Source organism: Macaca nemestrina, chromosome 3, assembly GCF_043159975.1.
Source record: "Macaca nemestrina isolate mMacNem1 chromosome 3, mMacNem.hap1, whole genome shotgun sequence".
Classification (NCBI taxonomy): Eukaryota; Metazoa; Chordata; class Mammalia; order Primates; family Cercopithecidae; genus Macaca; species Macaca nemestrina.
The window spans coordinates 111,911,843-111,934,731 of NC_092127.1; positions in this window are offsets into that span (position 1 = coordinate 111,911,843).

The window sequence follows — 22,889 nt, forward strand, 5'->3', positions numbered from 1 at the left end:
GGGAAAGCTGTAACTCTGTGAGATGATTTCACAGAACACAAAGAAGTTTCTCAGAAAGCTTCTTTCTCTTTGTTATCGGAGGATATTTCCTTTGGCCCTATAGTCTTCAAAGGGATCCGAAATATCTGTTCTCAGATTCCACAGAAATAAATCTAGCAAAGAGATCCACGAAACACAGATGTAACTCTGTGAGATGAATTAACAGAACACTAAGCAGTTTCTCAGAAAGCTTCTTTCCAGATTTCATCTGAGGATATTTCCTTTTTCACCATGGCCCTCTATGGGCTTCCAAATATCACTTTGCCAATTCCACAAGAACTGTCTTAGCAAAAGGCTTCTTGAGGGGAAAGCTGTAACTCTCTGAGATGATTTCACAGAACACAAAGAAGTTTCTCAGAAAGCTTCTTTCTCTTTGTTATCGGAGGATTTTTCCTTTGGTCCTATAGTCTTCAAAGGGATCCGAAATATCTGTTCTCAGATTCCACAGAAATAAGGCTAGCAAAGAGATCCACGAAATGCAGATGTAACTCTGTGAGATGAATTAACAGAACACTAAGCAGTTTCTCAGAAAGCTTCTTTCCAGATTTCATCTGAGGATATTTCCTTTTTCACCATAGCCCTCTATGGGCTTCCAAATATCACTTGGCCAATTCCACAAGAAGTGTCTTAGCGAAAGGCTTCTTGAGGGGAAAGCTGTAACTCTGTGAGATGATTTCACAGAACACAAAGAAGTTTCTCAGAAAGCTTCGTTCTCTTTGTTATCGGAAGATATTACCTTTGGCCCTATAGTCTTCAAAGGGATCCGAAATATCTGTTCTCAGATTCCACAGAAATAAGGCTAGCAAAGAGATCCAGGAAATACAGATGTAATTCTGTGAGATGAATTAACAGAACACTAAGCAGTTTCTCAGAAAGCTTCTTTCCAGATTTCATCTGAGGATATTTCCTTTTTCACCATAGCCCTCTATGGGCTTGCAAATATCACTTTGCCAATTCCACAAGAACTGTCTTAGCGAAAGGCTTCTTGAGGGGAAAGCTGTAACTCTGTGAGATGATTTCGCAGAACACAAAGAAGTTTCTCAGAAAGCTTCTTTCTCTTTGTTATCGGAGGATATTTCCTTTGGTCCTATAGTCTTCAAAGGGATCCGAAATATCTCTTCTCAGATTCCACAGAAATAAGGCTAGCAAAGAGATCCACGAAATACAGATGTAACTCTGTGAGATGAATTAACAGAACTCTGAGCGGTTTCTCAGAAAGCTTCTTTCCAGATTTCATCTGAGGATATTTCCTTTTTCACCGTAGCCCTCTATGGGCTTCCAAATATCACTTTGCCAATTCCACAAGAACTGTCTTAGCGAAAGGCTTCTTGAGGGGAAAGGTGACACTCTGTTTGATGACTTCACAGAACACAAAGAAGTTTCTCAGAAAGCTTCTTTCTCTTTGTTATCGGAGGATTTTTCCTTTGGCCCTATACTCTTCAAAGGGATCCGAAATATCTGTTCTCAGATTCCACAGAAATAAGGCTAGCAAAGAGATCCACGAAATACAGATGTAACTCTGTTAGATGAATTAACAGAACACTAAGCAGTTTCTCAGAAAGCTTCTTTCCAGATTTCATCTAAGGATATTTCCTTTTTCACCATAGCCCTCTATGGGCTTCTAAATATCACTTTGCCATTTCCACAAGAACTGGCTTAGCGAAAGTCTTCTTGAGGGGAAAGCTGTAACTCTGTGAGATGATTTCACAGAACACAAAGAAGTTTCTCAGAAAGCTTCTTTCTCTTTGTTATCGGAGGATATTTCCTTTGGCCCTATAGTCTTCAAAGGGATCCGAAATATCTGTTCTCAGATTCCACAGAAATAAAGCTAGCAAAGAGATCCACGAAACACAGATGTAACTCTGTGAGATGAATTAACAGAACACTAAGCAGTTTCTCAGAAAGCTTCTTTCCAGATTTCATCTGAGGATATTTCCTTTTTCACCATGGCCCTCTATGGGCTTCCAAATATCACTTTGCCAATTCCACAAGAACTGTCTTAGCGAAAGGCTTCTTGAGGGGAAAGCTGTAACTCTCTGAGATGATTTCACAGAACACAAAGAAGTTTCTCAGAAAGCTTCTTTCTCTTTGTTATCGGAGGATTTTTCCTTTGGTCCTATAGTCTTCAAAGGGATCCGAAATATCTGTTCTCAGATTCCACAGAAATAAGGCTAGCAAAGAGATCCACGAAATACAGATGTAACTCTGTGAGATGAATTAACAGAACACTAAGCAGTTTCTCAGAAAGCTTCTTTCCAGATTTCATCTGAGGATATTTCGTTTTCCACCATAGCCCTCTATGGGCTTCCAAATATCACTTTGCCAATTCCACAAGAACTGTCTTAGCGAAAGGCTTCTTGACGGGAAAGCTGTAACTCTGTGAGATGATTTCACAGAACACAAAGAAGTTTCTCAGAAAGTTTCGTTCTCTTTGTTATCGGAAGATATTACCTTTGGCCCTATAGTCTTCAAAGGGATCCGAAATATCTGTTCTCAGATTCCACAGAAATAAGGCTAGCAAAGAGATCCAGGAAATACAGATGTAATTCTGTGAGATGAATTAACAGAACACTAAGCAGTTTCTCAGAAAGCTTCTTTCCAGATTTCATCTGAGGATATTTCCTTTTTCACCATAGCCCTCTATGGGCTTCCAAATATCACTTTGCCAATTCCACAAGAACTGTCTTAGCGAAAGGCTTCTTGAGGGGAAAGCTGTAACTCTGTGAGATGATTTCACAGAACACAATGAAGTTTCTCAGAAAGCTTCTTTCTCTTTGTTATCGGAGGATATTTCCTTTGGCCCTATAGTCTTCAAAGGGATCCGAAATATCTCTTCTCAGATTCCACAGAAATAAGGCTAGCAAAGAGATCCACGAAATACAGATGTAACTCTGTGAGATGAATTAACAGAACACTGAGCGGTTTCTCAGAAAGCTTCTTTCCAGATTTCATCTGAGGATATTTCCTTTTTCACCGTAGCCCTCTATGGGCTTCCAAATATCACTTTGCCAATTCCACAAGAACTGTCTTAGCGAAAGGCTTCTTGAGGGGAAAACTGTAACTCTGTGAGATGATTTCACAGAACACAAAGAAGTTTCTCAGAAAGCTTCTTTCTCTTTGTTATCGGAGGATATTTCCTTTGGCCCTATAGTCTTCAAAGGGATCCGAAATATCTGTTCTCAGATTCCACAGAAATAAAGCTAGCAAAGAGATCCAAGAAACACAGATGTAACTCTGTGAGATGAATTAACAGAACACTAAGCAGTTTCTCAGAAACCTTCTTTCCAGATTTCATCTGAGGATATTTCCTTTTTCACCATGGCCCTCTATGGGCTTCCAAATATCACTTTGCCAATTCCACAAGAACTGTCTTAGCAAAAGGCTTCTTGAGGGGAAAGCTGTAACTCTCTGAGATGATTTCACAGAACACAAAGAAGTTTCTCAGAAAGCTTCTTTCTCTTTGTTATCGGAGGATTTTTCCTTTGGTCCTATAGTCTTCAAAGGGATCCGAAATATCTGTTCTCAGATTCCACAGAAATAAGGCAAGCAAAGAGATCCACGAAATACAGATGTAACTCTGTGAGATGAATTAACAGAACACTAAGCAGTTTCTCAGAAAGCTTCTTTCCAGATTTCATCTGAGGATATTTCCTTTTTCACCATAGCCCTCTATGGGCTTCCAAATATCACTTTGCCAATTCCACAAGAACTGTCTTAGCGAAAGGCTTCTTGAGGGGAAAGATGTAACTCTGTGAGATGATTTCACAGAACACAAAGAAGTTTCTCAGAAAGCTTCCTTCTCTTTGTTATCGGAAGATATTACCTTTGGCCCTATAGTCTTCAATGGGATCCGAAATATCTGTTCTCAGATTCCACAGAAATAAGGCTAGCAAGGAGATCCAGGAAATACAGATGTAATTCTGTGAGATGAATTAACAGAACACTAAGCAGTTTCTCAGAAAGCTTCTTTCCAGATTTCATCTGAGGATGTTTCCTTTTTCACCATAGCCCTCTATGGGCTTCCAAATATCACTTGGACAATTCCACAAGAACTGTCTTAGCGAAAGGCTTCTTCAGGAGAAAGCTGTAACTCTGTGAGATGATTTCACAGAACACAAAGAAGTTTCTCAGAAAGCTTCTTTCTCTTTGTTATCGGAGGATATTTCCTTTGGCCCTATAGTCTTCAAAGGGATCCGAAATATCTGTTCTCAGATTCCACAGAAATAAGGCTAGCAAAGAGATCCACGAAATACAGATGTAACTCTGTGAGATGAATTAACAGAACACTAAGCAGTTTCTCAGGAAGCTTCTTTCCAGATTTCATCTGAGGATGTTTCCTTTTTCACCATAGCCCACTATGGGCTTCCAAATATTACTTGGCCAATTCCACAAGAACTGTCTTTGCGAAAGGCTTCTTGAGGGGAAAGCTCTAACTCTGTGAGATGATTTCACAGAACACAAAGAAGTTTCTCAGAAAGCTTCTTTCTCTTTGTTATCGGAGGATATTTCCTTAGGCCCTATAGTCTTCAAAGGGATCCGAAATATCTGTTCTCAGATTCCACAGACATAAGGCTAGCAAAGAGATCCACGAAATACAGATGTAACTCTGTGAGTGGAAGTCAGAGAACACTAATCGGTTTCTCAGAAAGCTTCTTTCCAGATTTCATCTGAGGATATTTCCTTTTTCACCATAGTCCTCTATGGGCATCCAAATATCACTTGGCCAATTCCACAAGAACTGTCTTAGCGAAAGGCTTCTTGAGGGGAAAGCTGTAACTCTGTGAGATGATTTCACAGAACACAAAGAAGTTTCTCAGAAAGCTTCTTTCTCTTTGTTATCGGAGGATATTTCCTTTGGCCCTATAGTCCTCAAATGGATCCGAAATATCTGTTCTCAGATTAAACAGAAATAAGGCTAGCAAAGAGATCCACGAAATGCAGATGTAACTGTGTGAGTGGAAGTCAGAGAACACTAAGCGGTTTCTCAGAAAGCTTCTTTCCAGATTTCATCTGAGGATATTTCCTTATTCAGCATTGCCCTCTAAGGGCTTCCAAATATCACTTGGCCAATTCCACAAGAACTGTCTTAGCGAAAGGCTTCTTGACGGGAAAGCTGTAACTCTGTGAGATGATTTCACAGAACACAAAGAAGTTTCTCAGAAAGCTTCTTTCTCGTTGTTATCGGAGGATGTTTCCTTTGGCCCTATAGTCTTCAAAGGGATCCGAAATATCTGCTCTCAGATTCCACAGAAATAAGGCTAGCAAAGAGATCCACGAAATTCAGATGTAACTCTGTGAGTGGAACTCACACATCACAGAGGAATTTCTCAGAAAGCTTCTTTCCAGATTTCATCTGAGGAAATTTCCTTTTTCACCATAGCCCTCTATGGGCTTCCAAATATCACTTTGTCAATTCCACAATAACTGTCTTAGCGAAAGGCTTCTTGAGGGGAAAGCTGTAACTCTGTGAGATGATTTCACAGAACACAAAGAAGTTTCTCAGAAAGCTTCTTTCTCTTTGTTATCGGAGGATATTTCCTTTGGCCCTGTAGTCTTCAAAGGAATCCGAAATATCTCTTCTCAGATTCCACAGAAATAAGGCTAGCAAAGAGATCCACGAAATACACATGTAACTCTGTGAGATGAATTAACAGAACACTAAGCAGTTTCTCAGAAAGCTTCTTTCCAGATTTCATCTAAGGATATTTCCTTTTTCACCATAGCCCTCTATGGGCTTCCAAATGTCACTTTGCCAATTCCACAAGAACTGCCTTAGCGAAAGGCTTCTTGAGGGCAAAGCTGTAACTCTGTGAGATGATTTCACAGAACACAAAGAAGTTTCTCAGAAAGCTTCTTTCTCTTTGTTATCGGAGAATTTTTCCTTTGGCCCTATAGTCTTCAAAGGGATCCGAAATATCTGTTCTCAGATTCCACAGAAATAAGGCTAGCAAAGAGATCCACGAAATACAGATGCAACTCTGTGAGATGAATTAACAGAACACTAAGCAGTTTCTCAGAAAGCTTCTTTCCAGATTTCATCTGAGGATATTTCCTTTTTCACCATAGCCCTCCATGAGCTTCCAAATATCACGTTGCCAATTCCACAAGAACTGTCTTAGCAAAAGGCTTCTTGAGGGGAAAGCTGTAACTCTGTGAGATGATTTCACAGAACACAAAGAAGTTTCCCAGAGAGCTTCTTTCTCTTTGTTATCGGAGGATATTTCCTTTGGCAGTATAGTCTTCAAAGGGATACGAAATATCTGTTCTCAGATTCCACAGAATTAAGGCTAGCAAACAGATCCACGAAATACAGATGTAACTCTGTGAAATGAATTAACAGAACACTAAGGAGTTTCTCAGAAAGCTTCTTTGCAGATTTCATCTGAGGATATTTCCTTTTTCACCATAGCCCTCTAAGGGCTTCCAAATATCACTTTGCCAATTCCACAAGAACTGTCTTAGCGAAAGGCTTCTTGAGGGGAAAGCTGTAACTCTGTGAGATGATTTCACAGAACACAAAGAAGTTTCTCAGAAAACTTCTTTCTCTTTGTTATCGGAGGATTTTTCCTTTGGCCTTATAGTTTTCAAAGGGATCCTAAATATCTGTTCTCAGATTCCACAGAAATAAGGCTAGCAAAGAGATCCACGAAATACAGATGTAACTCTGTGAGTGGAACTCACACATCACAGAGGAGTTTCTCAGAAAGCTTCTTTCCAGATTTCATCTGCGGAAATTTCCTTTTTCACTATAGCCTTCTATGGGCTTCCAAATATCACTTTGTCAATTCCACAAGAACTGTCTTAGCGAAAGGCTTCTTGAGGGGAAAGCTGTAACTCTGTGAGATGATTTCACAGAACACAAAGAAGTTTCTCAGAAAGCTTCTTTCTCTTTGTTATCGGAGGATATTTCTTTTGGCCCTATAGTCTTCAAAGGGATCCGAAATATCTGTTCTCACATTCCACAGAAATAAGGCTAGCAAAGAGATCCACGAAATACAGATGTAACTCTGTGAGATGAATTAACAGAACACTAAGCAGTTTCTCAGAAAGCTTCTTTCCAGATTTCATCTGAGGATATTTCCTTTTTCACCATAGCCCTCTATGGGCTTCCAAATGTCACTTTGCCAATTCCACAAGAACTTTCTTAGCGAAAGGCTTCTTGAGGGGAAAGCTGTAACCCTGTGAGATGATTTCACAGAACACAAAGAAGTTTCTCAGAAAGCGTCTTTCTCCTTGTTATCTGAGGATATTTCCTTTCGCCCTATAGTCTTCAAAGGGATCCGAAATATCTCTTCTCAGATTCCACAGAAATAAGGCTAGCAAAGAGATCCACGAAATACAGATGTAACTCTGTGAGATGAATTAACAGAACACTAAGCAGTTTCTCAGAAAGCTTCTTTCCAGATTTCATCTGAGGATATTTCCTTTTTCACCATAGCCCTCTATGGGCTTCCAAATATCACTTTGCCAATTCCACAAGAACTGTCTTAGCGAAAGGCTTCTTGAGGGGAAAGCTGTAACTCTGTGAGATGATTTCACAGAACACAAAGAAGTTTCTCAGAAATCTTCTTTCTCTTTGTTATCAGAGGATATTTAGTTTGGCCCTACAGTCTTCAAAGGGAACCGAAATATCTGTTCTCAGATTCCACAGAAATAAGGCTACCAAAGAGATCCACGAAATACAGATGTAACTCTGTGAGATGAATTAACAGAACACTAAGCAGTTTCTCAGAAAGCTTCTTTCCAGATTTCATCTGAGGATATTTCCTTTTTCACCATAGCCCTCTATGGGCTTCCAAATGTCACTTTGCCAATTCCACAAGAACTGTCTTAGCGAAAGGCTTCTTGAGGAGAAAGCTGTAACTCTGTGAGATGATTTCACAGAACACAATGAAGTTTCTCAGAAAGCTTCTTTCTCTTTGTTATCAGAGGATATTTCCTTTGGCCCTATAGTCTTCAAAGGGATCCGAAATATCTGTTCTCAGATTCCACAGAAATAAGGCTAGCAAAGAGATCCACGAAACACAGATGTAACTCTGTGAGATGAATTAACAGAACACTAAGCAGTTTCTCAGAAAGCTTCTTTCCCGATTTCATCCGAGGATATTTCCTTTTTCACCATAGCCCACTATGGGCTTCCAAATATCACTTGGCCAATTCCACAAGAACTGTCTTAGCGAAAGGCTTCTTCAGGGGAAAGCTGTACCTCAGTGAGATGATTTCACAGAACACAAAGAAGTTTCTCAGAAAGCTTCTTTCTCTTTGTTATCGGAGGATATTACCTTTGGCCCTATAGTCTTCAAATGGATCCGAAATATCTGTTCTCAGATTCCACAGAAATAAGGCTAGCAAAGAGATCCACGAAATACAGATGTAACTCTGTGAGATGAATTAACAGAACACTAAGCAGTTTCTCAGAAAGCTTCTTTCCTGATTTCATCTGAGGATATTTCCTTTTTCACTATAGCCCTCTATGGGCTTCCAAATATCACTTGGCCAATTCCACAAGAACTGTCTTAGCGAAAGGCTTCTTCAGGGGAAAGCTGTAACTCTGTGAGATGATTTCACAGAACACAAAGAAGTTTCTCAGAAAGCTTCTTTCTCTTTGTTATCGGAGGATATTTCCTTTGGCCCTATAGTCTTCAAATGGATCCGAAATATCTGTTCTCAGATTCCACAGAAATAAGGCTAGCAAAGAGATCCACGAAATACAGATGTAACTCTGTGAGTGGAACTCACACATCACAGAGGAGTTTCTCAGAAAGCTTCTTTCCAGATTTCATCTGAGGATATTTCGTTTTTCACCATATCCCTCTATGGGCTTCCAAATATCACTTTGCCAATTCCACAAGAACTGTCTTAGCGAAAGGCTTCTTGAGGGCAAAGCTGTAACTCTGTGAGATGATTTCACAGAACACAAAGAAGTTTCTCAGAAAGCTTCTTTCTCTTTTTTATCGGAGGATATTTCCTTTGGCAGTTTAGTCTTCAAAGGGATCCGAAATATCTGTTCTCAGATTCCACAGAAATAAGGCTAGCAAAGAGATCCACGAAATACAGATGTAACTCTGTGAAATGAATTAACAGAACACTAAGCAGTTTCTCAGAAAGCTTCTTTCCAGATTTCATCTGAGGATATTTCCTTTTTCACCATAGCCCTCAAAGGGGTTCCAAATATCACTTTGCCAATTCCACAAGAACTGTCTTCGCGAAAGGCTTCTTGACGGGAAAGCTGTAACTCTGTGAGATGATTTCACAGAACACAAAAAAGTTTCTCAGAAAGCTTCTTTCTCTTTTTTATCGGAGGATTTTTCCTTTGGCCCTATAGTCTTCAAAGGGATCCGAAATATCTGTTCTCAGATTCCACAGAAATAAGGCTAGCAAAGAGATCCACGAAATACAGATGTAACTCTGTGAGATGAATTAACAGAACACTAAGCAGTTTCTCAGAAAGCTTCTTTCCAGATTTCATCTGAGGATATTTCCTTTTTCACCATAGCCCTCTATGGGCTTCCAAATGTCACTTTGCCAATTCCACAAGAACTGTCTTAGCGAAAGGCTTCTTGAGGGGAAAGCTGTAACTCTGTGAGATGATTTCACAGAACACAAAGAAGTTTCTCAGAAAGCTTCTTTCTCTTTTTTATCGGAGGATATTTAGTTTGGCCCTACAGTCTTCCAAGGGATCCGAAATATCTGTTCTCAGATTCCACAGAAATAAGGCTAGCAAAGAGATCCACGAAATGCAGATGTAACTCTGTGAGATGAATTAACAGAACACTAAGCAGTTTCTCAGAAAGCTTCTTTCCAGATTTCATCTGAGGATATTTCCTTTTTCACCATAGCCCTCTATGGGCTTCCAAATGTCACTTTGCCAATTCCACAAGAACTGTCTTAGCGAAAGGTTTCTTGACGGGAAAGCTGTAACTCTGTGAGATGATTTCACAGAACACAAAGACGTTTCTCAGAAATCTTCTTTCTCTTTGTTATCGGAGGATATTTCCTTTGGCCCTATAGTCTTCAAAGGGATCCGAAATATCTCTTCTCAGATTCCACAGAAATAAGGCTAGCAAAGAGATCCACGAAATACAGATGTAACTCTGTGAGATGAATTAACAGAACACTAAGCAGTTTCTCAGAAAGCTTCTTTCCAGATTTCATCTGAGGATATTTCCTTTTTCACCATAGCCCTCTATGGGCTTCCAAATATCACTTTGCCAATTCCACAAGAACTGTCTTAGCGAAAGGCTTCTTGAGGGGAAAGCTGTAACTCTGTGAGATGATTTCACAGAACACAAAGAAGTTTCTCAGAAATCTTCTTTCTCTTTGTTATCAGAGGATATTTAGTTTGGCCCTACAGTCTTCAAAGGGAACCGAAATATCTGTTCTCAGATTCCACAGAAATAAGGCTACCAAAGAGATCCACGAAATACAGATGTAACTCTGTGAGATGAATTAACAGAACACTAAGCAGTTTCTCAGAAAGCTTCTTTCCAGATTTCATCTGAGGATATTTCCTTTTTCACCATAGCCCTCTATGGGCTTCCAAATGTCACTTTGCCAATTCCACAAGAACTGTCTTAGCGAAAGGCTTCTTGAGGAGAAAGCTGTAACTCTGTGAGATGATTTCACAGAACACAATGAAGTTTCTCAGAAAGCTTCTTTCTCTTTGTTATCAGAGGATATTTCCTTTGGCCCTATAGTCTTCAAAGGGATCCGAAATATCTGTTCTCAGATTCCACAGAAATAAGGCTAGCAAAGAGATCCACGAAACACAGATGTAACTCTGTGAGATGAATTAACAGAACACTAAGCAGTTTCTCAGAAAGCTTCTTTCCAGATTTCATCCGAGGATATTTCCTTTTTCACCATAGCCCACTATGGGCTTCCAAATATCACTTGGCCAATTCCACAAGAACTGTCTTAGCGAAAGGCTTCTTCAGGGGAAAGCTGTACCTCAGTGAGATGATTTCACAGAACACAAAGAAGTTTCTCAGAAAGCTTCTTTCTCTTTGTTATCGGAGGATATTACCTTTGGCCCTATAGTCTTCAAATGGATCCGAAATATCTGTTCTCAGATTCCACAGAAATAAGGCTAGCAAAGAGATCCACGAAATACAGATGTAACTCTGTGAGATGAATTAACAGAACACTAAGCAGTTTCTCAGAAAGCTTCTTTCCTGATTTCATCTGAGGATATTTCCTTTTTCACTATAGCCCTCTATGGGCTTCCAAATATCACTTGGCCAATTCCACAAGAACTGTCTTAGCGAAAGGCTTCTTGAGGGGAAAGCTGTAACTCTGTGAGATGATTTCACAGAACACAAAGAAGTTTCTCAGAAAGCTTCTTTCTCTTTGTTATCGGAGGATATTTAGTTTGGCCCTACAGTCTTCAAAGGGATCCGAAATATCTGTTCTCAGATTCCACAGAAATAAGGCTAGCAAAGAGATCCACGAAATACAGATGTAACTCTGTGAGATGAATTAACAGAACACTGAGCAGTTTCTCAGAAAACTTCTTTCCAGATTTCATCTGAGGATATTTCCTTTTTCACCATAGCCCTCTAAGGACTTCCAAATATCACTTGGCCAATTCCACAAGAACTGTCTTAGCGAAAGGCTTCTTCAGGGGAAAGCTGTAACTCTGTGAGATGATTTCACAGAACACAAAGAAGTTTCTCAGAAAGCTTCTTTCTCTTTGTTATCGGAGGATATTTCCTTTGGCCCTATAGTCTTCAAATGGATCCGAAATATCTGTTCTCGGATTCCACAGAAATAAGGCTAGCAAAGAGATCCACGAAATACAGATGTAACTCTGTGAGTGGAACTCACACATCACAGAGGAGTTTCTCAGAAAGCTTCTTTCCAGATTTCATCTGAGGATATTTCGTTTTTCACCATATCCCTCTATGGGCTTCCAAATATCACTTTGCCAATTCCACAAGAACTGTCTTAGCGAAAGGCTTCTTGAGGGCAAAGCTGTAACTCTGTGAGATGATTTCACAGAACACAAAGAAGTTTCTCAGAAAGCTTCTTTCTCTTTTTTATCGGAGGATATTTCCTTTGGCAGTTTAGTCTTCAAAGGGATCCGAAATATCTGTTCTCAGATTCCACAGAAATAAGGCTAGCAAAGAGATCCACGAAATACAGATGTAACTCTGTGAAATGAATTAACAGAACACTAAGCAGTTTCTCAGAAAGCTTCTTTCCAGATTTCATCTGAGGATATTTCCTTTTTCACCATAGCCCTCAAAGGGGTTCCAAATATCACTTTGCCAATTCCACAAGAACTGTCTTAGCGAAAGGCTTCTTGACGGGAAAGCTGTAACTCTGTGAGATGATTTCACAGAACACAAAAAAGTTTCTCAGAAAGCTTCTTTCTCTTTTTTATCGGAGGATTTTTCCTTTGGCCCTATAGTCTTCAAAGGGATCCGAAATATCTGTTCTCAGATTCCACAGAAATAAGGCTAGCAAAGAGATCCACGAAATACAGATGTAACTCTGTGAGATGAATTAACAGAACACTAAGCAGTTTCTCAGAAAGCTTCTTTCCAGATTTCATCTGAGGATATTTCCTTTTTCACCATAGCCCTCTATGGGCTTCCAAATGTCACTTTGCCAATTCCACAAGAACTGTCTTATCGAAAGGCTTCTTTATGGGAAAGCTGTAACTCTGTGAGATGATTTCACAGAACACAAAGAAGTTTCTCAGAAAGCTTCTTTCTCTTTTTTATCGGAGGATATTTAGTTTGGCCCTACAGTCTTCCAAGGGATCCGAAATATCTGTTCTCAGATTCCACAGAAATAAGGCTAGCAAAGAGATCCACGAAATACAGATGTAACTCTGTGAGATGAATTAACAGAACACTAAGCAGTTTCTCAGAAAGCTTCTTTCCAGATTTCATCTGAGGATATTTCCTTTTTCACCATAGCCCTATATGGGCTTCCAAATGTCACTTTGCCAATTCCACAAGAACTGTCTTAGCGAAAGGCTTCTTGAGGGGAAAGCTGTAACTCTGTGAGATGATTTCACAGAAAACAAAGAAGTTTCTCAGAAAACTTCTTTCTCTTTGTTATCGGAGGATTTTTCCTTTGGCCTTATAGTTTTCAAAGGGATCCTAAATATCTGTTCTCAGATTCGACAGAAATAAGGCTAGCAAAGAGATCCACGAAATACAGATGTAACTCTGTGAGTGGAACTCACACATCACAGAGGAGTTTCTCAGAAAGCTTCTTTCCAGATTTCATCTGAGGAAATTTCCTTTTTCACTATAGCCCTCTATGGGCTTCCAAATATCACTTTGTCAATTCCACAATAACTGTCTTAGCGAAAGGCTTCTTGAGGGGAAAGCTGTAACTCTGTGAGATGATTTCACAGAACACAAAGAAGTTTCTCAGAAAGCTTCTTTCTCTTTGTTATCGGAGGATATTTCCTTTGGCCCTGTAGTCTTCAAAGGAATCCGAAATATCTCTTCTCAGATTCCACAGAAATAAGGCTAGCAAAGAGATCCACGAAATACAGATGTAACTCTGTGAGATGAATTAACAGAACACTAGGCAGTTTCTCAGAAAGCTTCTTTCCAGATTTCATCTGAGGATATTTCCTTTTTCACCATAGCCCTCTATGGGCTTCCAAATGTCACTTTGCCAATTCCACAAGAACTGCCTTAGCGAAAGGCTTCTTGAGGGCAAAGCTGTAACTCTGTGAGATGATTTCACAGAACACAAAGAAGTTTCTCAGAAAGCTTCTTTCTCTTTGTTATCGGAGAATTTTTCCTTTGGCCCTATAGTCTTCAAAGGGATCCGAAGTATCTGTTCTCAGATTCCACAGAAATAAGGCTAGCAAAGAGATCCACGAAATACAGATGCAACTCTGTGAGATGAATTAACAGAACACTAAGCAGTTTCTCAGAAAGCTTCTTTCCAGATTTCATCTGAGGATATTTCCTTTTTCACCATAGCCCTCCATGAGCTTCCAAATATCACGTTGCCAATTCCACAAGAACTGTCTTAGCAAAAGGCTTCTTGAGGGGAAAGCTGTAACTCTGTGAGATGATTTCACAGAACACAAAGAAGATTCCCAGAAAGCTTCTTTCTCTTTGTTATCGGAGGATATTTCCTTTGGCAGTATAGTCTTCAAAGGGATACGAAATATCTGTTCTCAGATTCCACAGAATTAAGGCTAGCAAACAGATCCACGAAATACAGATGTAACTCTGTGAAATGAATTAACAGAACACTAAGGAGTTTCTCAGAAAGCTTCTTTGCAGATTTCATCTGAGGATATTTCCTTTTTCACCATAGCCCTCTAAGGGCTTCCAAATATCACTTTGCCAATTCCACAAGAACTGTCTTAGCGAAAGGCTTCTTGAGGGGAAAGCTGTAACTCTGTGAGATGATTTCACAGAACACAAAGAAGTTTCTCAGAAAACTTCTTTCTCTTTGTTATCGGAGGATTTTTCCTTTGGCCTTATAGTTTTCAAAGGGATCCTAAATATCTGTTCTCAGATTCCACAGAAATAAGGCTAGCAAAGAGATCCACGAAATACAGATGTAACTCTGTGAGTGGAACTCACACATCACAGAGGAGTTTCTCAGAAAGCTTCCTTCCAGATTTCATCTGCGGAAATTTCCTTTTTCACTATAGCCTTCTATGGGCTTCCAAATATCACTTTGTCAATTCCACAAGAACTGTCTTAGCGAAAGGCTTCTTGAGGGGAAAGCTGTAACTCTGTGAGATGATTTCACAGAACACAAAGAAGTTTCTCAGAAAGCTTCTTTCTCTTTGTTATCGGAGGATATTTCTTTTGGCCCTATAGTCTTCAAAGGGATCCGAAATATCTGTTCTCACATTCCACAGAAATAAGGCTAGCAAAGAGATCCACGAAATACAGATGTAACTCTGTGAGATGAATTAACAGAACACTAAGCAGTTTCTCAGAAAGCTTCTTTCCAGATTTCATCTGAGGATATTTCCTTTTTCACCATAGCCCTCTATGGGCTTCCAAATGTCACTTTGCCAATTCCACAAGAACTTTCTTAGCGAAAGGCTTCTTGAGGGGAAAGCTGTAACCCTGTGAGATGATTTCACAGAACACAAAGAAGTTTCTCAGAAAGCTTCTTTCTCCTTGTTATCTGAGGATATTTCCTTTGGCCCTATAGTCTTCAAAGGGATCCGAAATATCTCTTCTCAGATTCCACAGAAATAAGGCTAGCAAAGAGATCCACGAAATACAGATGTAACTCTGTGAGATGAATTAACAGAACACTAAGCAGTTTCTCAGAATGCTTCTTTCCAGATTTCATCTGAGGATATTTCCTTTTTCACCATAGCCCTCTATGGGCTTCCAAATATCACTTTGCCAATTCCACAAGAACTGTCTTAGCGAAACGCTTCTTGAGGGGAAAGCTGTAACTCTGTGAGATGATTTCACAGAACACAAAGAAGTTTCTCAGAAATCTTCTTTCTCTTTGTTATCAGAGGATATTTAGTTTGGCCCTACAGTCTTCAAAGGGAACCGAAATATCTGTTCTCAGATTCCACAGAAATAAGGCTACCAAAGAGATCCACGAAATACAGATGTAACTCTGTGAGATGAATTAACAGAACACTAAGCAGTTTCTCAGAAAGCTTCTTTCCAGATTTCATCTGAGGATATTTCCTTTTTCACCATAGCCCTCTATGGGCTTCCAAATGTCACTTTGCCAATTCCACAAGAACTGTCTTAGCGAAAGGCTTCTTGAGGGGAAAGCTGTAACTCTGTGAGATGATTTCACAGAACACAATGAAGTTTCTCAGAAAGCTTCTTTCTCTTTGTTATCAGAGGATATTTCCTTTGGCCCTATAGTCTTCAAAGGGATCCGAAATATCTGTTCTCAGATTCCACAGAAATAAGGCTAGCAAAGAGATCCACGAAACACAGATGTAACTCTGTGAGATGAATTAACAGAACACTAAGCAGTTTCTCAGAAAGCTTCTTTCCAGATTTCATCCGAGGATATTTCCTTTTTCACCATAGCCCACTATGGGCTTCCAAATATCACTTGGCCAATTCCACAAGAACTGTCTTAGCGAAAGGCTTCTTCAGGGGAAAGCTGTACCTCAGTGAGATGATTTCACAGAACACAAAGAAGTTTCTCAGAAAGCTTCTTTCTCTTTGTTATCGGAGGTTATTTCCTTTGGCCCTATAGTCTTCAAATGGATCCGAAATATCTGTTCTCAGATTCCACAGAAATAAGGCTAGCAAAGAGATCCACGAAATACAGATGTAACTCTGTGAGATGAATTAACAGAACACTAAGCAGTTTCTCAGAAAGCTTCTTTCCTGATTTCATCTGAGGATATTTCCTTTTTCACTATAGCCCTCTATGGGCTTCCAAATATCACTTGGCCAATTCCACAAGAACTGTCTTAGCGAAAGGCTTCTTGAGGGGAAAGCTGTAACTCTGTGAGATGATTTCAGAGAACACAAAGAAGTTTCTCAGAAAGCTTCTTTCTCTTTGTTATCGGAGGATATTTAGTTTGGCCCTACAGTCTTCAAAGGGATCCGAAATATCTGTTCTCAGATTCCACAGAAATAAGGCTAGCAAAGAGATCCACGAAATACAGATGTAACTCTGTGAGATGAATTAACAGAACACTGAGCAGTTTCTCAGAAAACTTCTTTCCAGATTTCATCTGAGGATATTTCCTTTTTCACCATAGCCCTCTAAGGACTTCCAAATATCACTTGGCCAATTCCACAAGAACTGTCTTAGCGAAAGGCTTCTTCAGGGGAAAGCTGTAACTCTGTGAGATGATTTCACAGAACACAAAGAAGTTTCTCAGAAAGCTTCTTTCTCTTTGTTATCGGAGGATATTTCCTTTGGCCCTATAGTCTTCAAATCGATCCGAAATATCTGTTCTCAGATTCCACAGAAATAAGGCTAGCAAAGAGATCCACGAAATACAGATGTAACTCTGTGAGTGGAACTCACACATCACAGAGGAGTTTCTCAGAAAGCTTCTTTCCAGATTTCATCTGAGGATATTTCGTTTTTCACCATATCCCTCTATGGGCTTCCAAATATCACTTTGCCAATTCCACAAGAACTGTCTTAGCGAAAGGCTTCTTGAGGGCAAAGCTGTAACTCTGTGAGATGATTTCACAGAACACAAAGAAGTTTCTCAGAAAGCTTCTTTCTCTTTTTTATCGGAGGATATTTCCTTTGGCAGTTTAGTCTTCAAAGGGATCCGAAATATCTGTTCTCAGATTCCACAGAAATAAGGCTAGCAAAGAGATCCACGAAATACAGATGTAACTCTGTGAAATGAATTAACAGAACACTAAGCAGTTTCTCAGAAAGCTTCTTTCCAGATTTCATCTGAGGATATTTCCTTTTTCACCATAGCCCTCAAAGGGGTTCCAAATATCACTTTGCCAATTCCACAAGAACTGTCTTAGCGAAAGGCTTCTTGACGGGAAAGCTGTAACTCTGTGAGATGATTTCACAGAACACAAAAAAGTTTCTCAGAAAGCTTCTTTCTCTTTTTTATCGGAGGATTTTTCCTTTGGCCCTATAGTCTTCAAAGGGATCCGAAATATCTGTTCTCAGATTCCACAGAAATAAGGCTAGCAAAGAGATCCACGAAATACAGATGTAACTCTGTGAGATGAATTAACAGAACACTAAGCAGTTTCTCAGAAAGCTTCTTTCCAGATTTCATCTGAGGATATTTCCTTTTTCACCATAGCCCTCTATGGGCTTCCAAATGTCACTTTGCCAATTCCACAAGAACTGTCTTAGCGAAAGGCTTCTAGAGGGAAAGGCTGTAACTCTGTGAGATGATTTCACAGAACACAAAGAAGTTTCTCAGAAAGCTTCTTTCTCTTTGTTATCGAAGGATATTTCCTTTGGCCCTATAGTCTTCAAAGGGATCCGAAATATCTGTTCTCAGATTCCACAGAAATAAGGCTAGCAAAGAAATCCACGAAATACAGATGTAACTCTGTGAGATGAATTAACAGAACACTAAGCAGTTTCTCAGAAAGCTTCTTTCCAGATTTCATCTGAGGATATTTCCTTTTTCACCATAGCCCTCTATGGGCTTCCAAATATCACTTTGCCAATTCCACAAGAACTGTCTTAGCGAAAGGCTTCTTGAGGGGAAAGCTGTAACTCTGTGAGATGATTTCACAGAACACAAAGAAGTTTCTCAGAAAGCTTCTTTCTCCTTGTTATCGGAGGATAATTCCTTTGGCCCTATAGTCTTCAAAGGGATCCGAAATATCTGTTCTCAGATTCCACAGAAATAAAGTTAGCAAAGAGATCCCCGAAATACAGATGTAACTCTGTGAGATGAATTAACAGAACACTAAGCAGTTTCTCAGAAAGCTTCTTTCCAGATTTCATCTGAGGATATTTCCTTTTTCACCATGGCCCTCTATGGGCTTCCAAATATCACTTGGCCAATTCCACAAGAACTGTCTTTGTGAAAGGCTTCTTGAGGGGAAAGCTGTAACTCTGTGAGATGATTTCACAGAACACAAAGAAGTTTCTCAGAAAGCTTCTTTCTCTTTGTTATCGGAGGATATTTCCTTTGGCCCTATAGTCTTCCAAGGGATCCGAAATATCTGTTCTCAGATTCCACAGAAATAAGGCTAGCAAAGAGATCCACGAAATACAGATGTAACACTGTGAGATGAATTAACAGAACACTAAGCAGTTTCTCAGAAAGCTTCTTTCCAGATTTCATCTGAGGATATTTCCTTTTTCACCGTAGCCCTCTATGGGCTTCCTAATATCACTTTGCCAATTCCACAAGAACTGTCTTAGCGAAAGACTTCTTGAGGGGAAAGCTGTAACTCTGTTAGATGACTTCACAGAACACAAAGAAGTTTCTCAGAAAGCTTCTTTCTCTTTGTTATCGGAGGATTTTTCCTTTGGCCCTATAGTCTTCAAAGGGATCCGAAATATCTGTTCTCAGATTCCACAGAAATAAGGCTAGCAAAGAGATCCACGAAATACAGATGTAACTCTGTGAGATGAATTAACAGAACACTAAGCAGTTTCTCAGAAAGCTTCTTTCCAGATTTCATCTGAGGATATTTCCTTTTTCACCATGGCCCTCTATGGGCTTCCAAATATCACTTTGCCAATTCCACAAGAACTGTCTTAGCGAAAGGCTTCTTGAGGGGAAAGCTGTAACTCTCTGAGATGATTTCACAGAACACAAAGAAGTTTCTCAGAAAGCTTCTTTCTCTTTGTTATAGGAGGATTTTTCCTTTGGCCCTATAGTCTTCAAAGGGATCCGAAATATCTGTTCTCAGATTCCACAGAAATAAGGCTAGCAAAGAGATCCACGAAATACAGATGTAACTCTGTGAGATGAATTAACAGAACACTAAGCAGTTTCTCAGAAAGCTTCTTTCCAGATTTCATCTGAGGATATTTCCTTTTTCACCATAGCCCTCTATGGGCTTCCAAATATCACTTTGCCAATTCCACAAGAACTGTCTTAGCGAAAGGCTTCTTGAAGGGAAAGCTGTAACTCTGTGAGATGATTTCACAGAACACAAAGAAGTTTCTCAGAAAGCTTCTTTCTCTTTGTTATCTGAGGATATTTCCTTTGGCCCTATAGTCTTCCAAGGGATCCGAAATATCTCTTCTCAGATTCCACAGAAATAAGGCTAGCAAAGAGATCCACGAAATACAGATGTAACTCTGTGAGATGAATTAACAGAACACTGAGCGGTTTCTCAGAAAGCTTCTTTCCAGATTTCATCTGAGGATATTTCCTTTTTCACCGTAGCCCTCTATGGGCTTCCAAATATTACTTTGCCAATTCCACAAGAACTGTCTTAGCAAAAGGCTTCTTGAGGGGAAAGCTGTAACTCTGTTTGATGACTTCACAGAAAACAAAGAAGTTTCTCAGAAAGCTTCTTTCTCTTTGTTATCGGAGGATTTTTCCTTTGGCCCTATAGTCTTCAAAGGGATCCGAAATATCTGTTATCAGATTCCACAGAAATAAGGCTAGCAAAGAGATCCACGAAATACAGATGTAACTCTGTGAGATGAATTAACAGAACACTAAGCAGTTTCTCAGAAAGCTTCTTTCCAGATTTCATCTAAGGATATTTCCTTTTTCGCCATAGCCCTCTATGGGCTTCCAAATATCACTTTGCCATTTCCACAAGAACTGGCTTAGCGAAAGGCTTCTTGAGGGGAAAGCTGTAACTCTGTGAGATGATTTCACAGAACACAAAGAAGTTTCTCAGAAAGCTTCTTTCTCTTTGTTATCGGAGGATATTTCCTTTGGCCCTATAGTCTTCAAAGGGATCCGAAATATCTGTTCTCAGATTCCACAGAAATAAAGCTAGCAAAGAGATCCACGAAACACAGATGTAACTCTGTGAGATGAATTAACAGAACACTAAGCAGTTTCTCAGAAAGCTTCTTTCCAGATTTCGTCTGAGGATATTTCCTTTTTCACCATGGCCCTCTATGGGCTTCCAAATATCACTTTGCCAATTCCACAAGAACTGTCTTAGCAAAAGGCTTCTTGAGGGGAAAGCTGTAACTCTCTGAGATGATTTCACAGAACACAAAGAAGTTTCTCAGAAAGCTTCTTTCTCTTTGTTATCGGAGGATTTTTCCTTTGGTCCTATAGTCTTCAAAGGGATCCGAAATATCTGTTCTCAGATTCCACAGAAATAAGGCTAGCAAAGAGATCCACGAAATACAGATGTAACTCTGTGAGATGAATTAACAGAACACTAAGCAGTTTTTCAGAAAGCTTCTTTCCAGATTTCATCTGAGAATATTTCCTTTTTCACCATAGCCCTCTATGGGCTTCCAAATATCACTTTGCCAATTCCACAAGAACTGTCTTAGCGAAAGGCTTCTTGAGGGGAAAGCTGTAACTCTGTGAGATGATTTCACAGAACACAAAGAAGTTTCTCAGAAAGCTTCGTTCTCTTTGTTATCGGAAGATATTACCTTTGGCCCTATACTCTTCAAAGGGATCCGATATATCTGTTCTCAGATTCCACAGAAATAAGGCTAGCAAAGAGATCCAGGAAATACAGATGTAATTCTGTGAGATGAATTAACAGAACACTAAGCAGTTTCTCAGAAAGCTTCTTTCCAGATTTCATCTGAGGATATTTCCTTTTTCACCATAGCCCTCTATGGGCTTCCAAATATCACTTTGCCAATTCCACAAGAACTGTCTTAGCGAAAGGCTTCTTGAGGGGAAAGCTGTAACTCTGTGAGATGATTTCACAGAACACAAAGAAGTTTCTCAGAAAGCTTCTTTCTCTTTGTTATCGGAGGATATTTCCTTTGGCCCTATAGTCTTCAAAGGGATCCGAAATATCTCTTCTCAGATTCCACAGAAATAAGGCTAGCAAAGAGATCCACGAAATACAGATGTAACTCTGTGAGATGAATTAACAGAACACTGAGCGGTTTCTCAGAAAGCTTCTTTCCAGATTTCATCTGAGGATATTTCCTTTTTCACCGTAGCCCTCTATGGGCTTCCAAATATCACTTTGCCAATTCCACAAGAACTGTCTTAGCGAAAGGCTTCTTGAGGGGAAAGCTGTAACTCTGTTTGATGACTTCACAGAACACAAAGAAGTTTCTCAGAAAGCTTCTTTCTCTTTGTTATCGGAGGATTTTTCCTTTGGCCCTATAGTCTTCAAAGGGATTCGAAATATCTGTTCTCAGATTACACAGAAATAAGGCTAGCAAAGAGATCCACGAAATACAGATGTAACTCTGTTAGATGAATTAACAGAACACTAAGCAGTTTCTCAGAAAGCTTCTTTCCAGATTTCATCTGAGGATATTTCCTTTTTCACCATAGCCCTCTATTGGCTTCCAAATATCACTTTGCCATTTCCACAAGAACTGGCTTAGCGAAAGGCTTCTTGAGGGGAAAGCTGTAACTCTGTGAGATGATTTCACAGAACACAAAGAAGTTTCTCAGAAAGCTTCTTTCTCTTTGTTATCGGAGGATATTTCCTTTGGCCCTATAGTCTTCAAAGGGATCCGAAATATCTGTTCTCAGATTCCACAGAAATAAAGCTAGCAAAGAGATCCACGAAACACAGATGTAACTCTGTGAGATGAATTAACAGAACACTAAGCAGTTTCTCAGAAAGCTTCTTTCCAGATTTCATCTGAGGATATTTCCTTTTTCACCATGGCCCTCTATGGGCTTCCAAATATCACTTTGCCAATTCCACAAGAACTGTCTTAGCAAAAGGCTTCTTGAGGGTAAAGCTGTAACTCTCTGAGATGATTTCACAGAACACAAAGAAGTTTCTCAGAAAGCTTCTTTCTCTTTGTTATCGGAGGATTTTTCCTTTGGTCCTATAGTCTTCAAAGGGATCCGAAATATCTGTTCTCAGATTCCACAGAAATAAGGCTACCAAAGAGATCCACGAAATACAGATGTAACTCTGTGAGATGAATTAACAGAACACTAAGCAGTTTCTCAGAAAGCTTCTTTCCAAATTTCATCTGAGGATATTTCGTTTTTCACCATAGCCCTCTATGGGCTTCCAAATATCACTTTGCCAATTCCACAAGAACTGTCTTAGCGAAAGGCTTCTTGAGGGGAAAGCTGTAACTCTGTTTGATGACTTCACAGAAAACAAAGAAGTTTCTCACAAAGCTTCTTTCTCTTTGTTATCGGAGGATTTTTCCTTTGGCCCTATAGTCTTCAAAGGGATCCGAAATATCTGTTATCAGATTCCACAGAAATAAGGCTAGCAAAGAGATCCACGAAATACAGTTGTAACTCTGTGAGATGAATTAACAGAACACTAAGCAGTTTCTCAGAAAGCTTCTTTCCAGATTTCATCTAA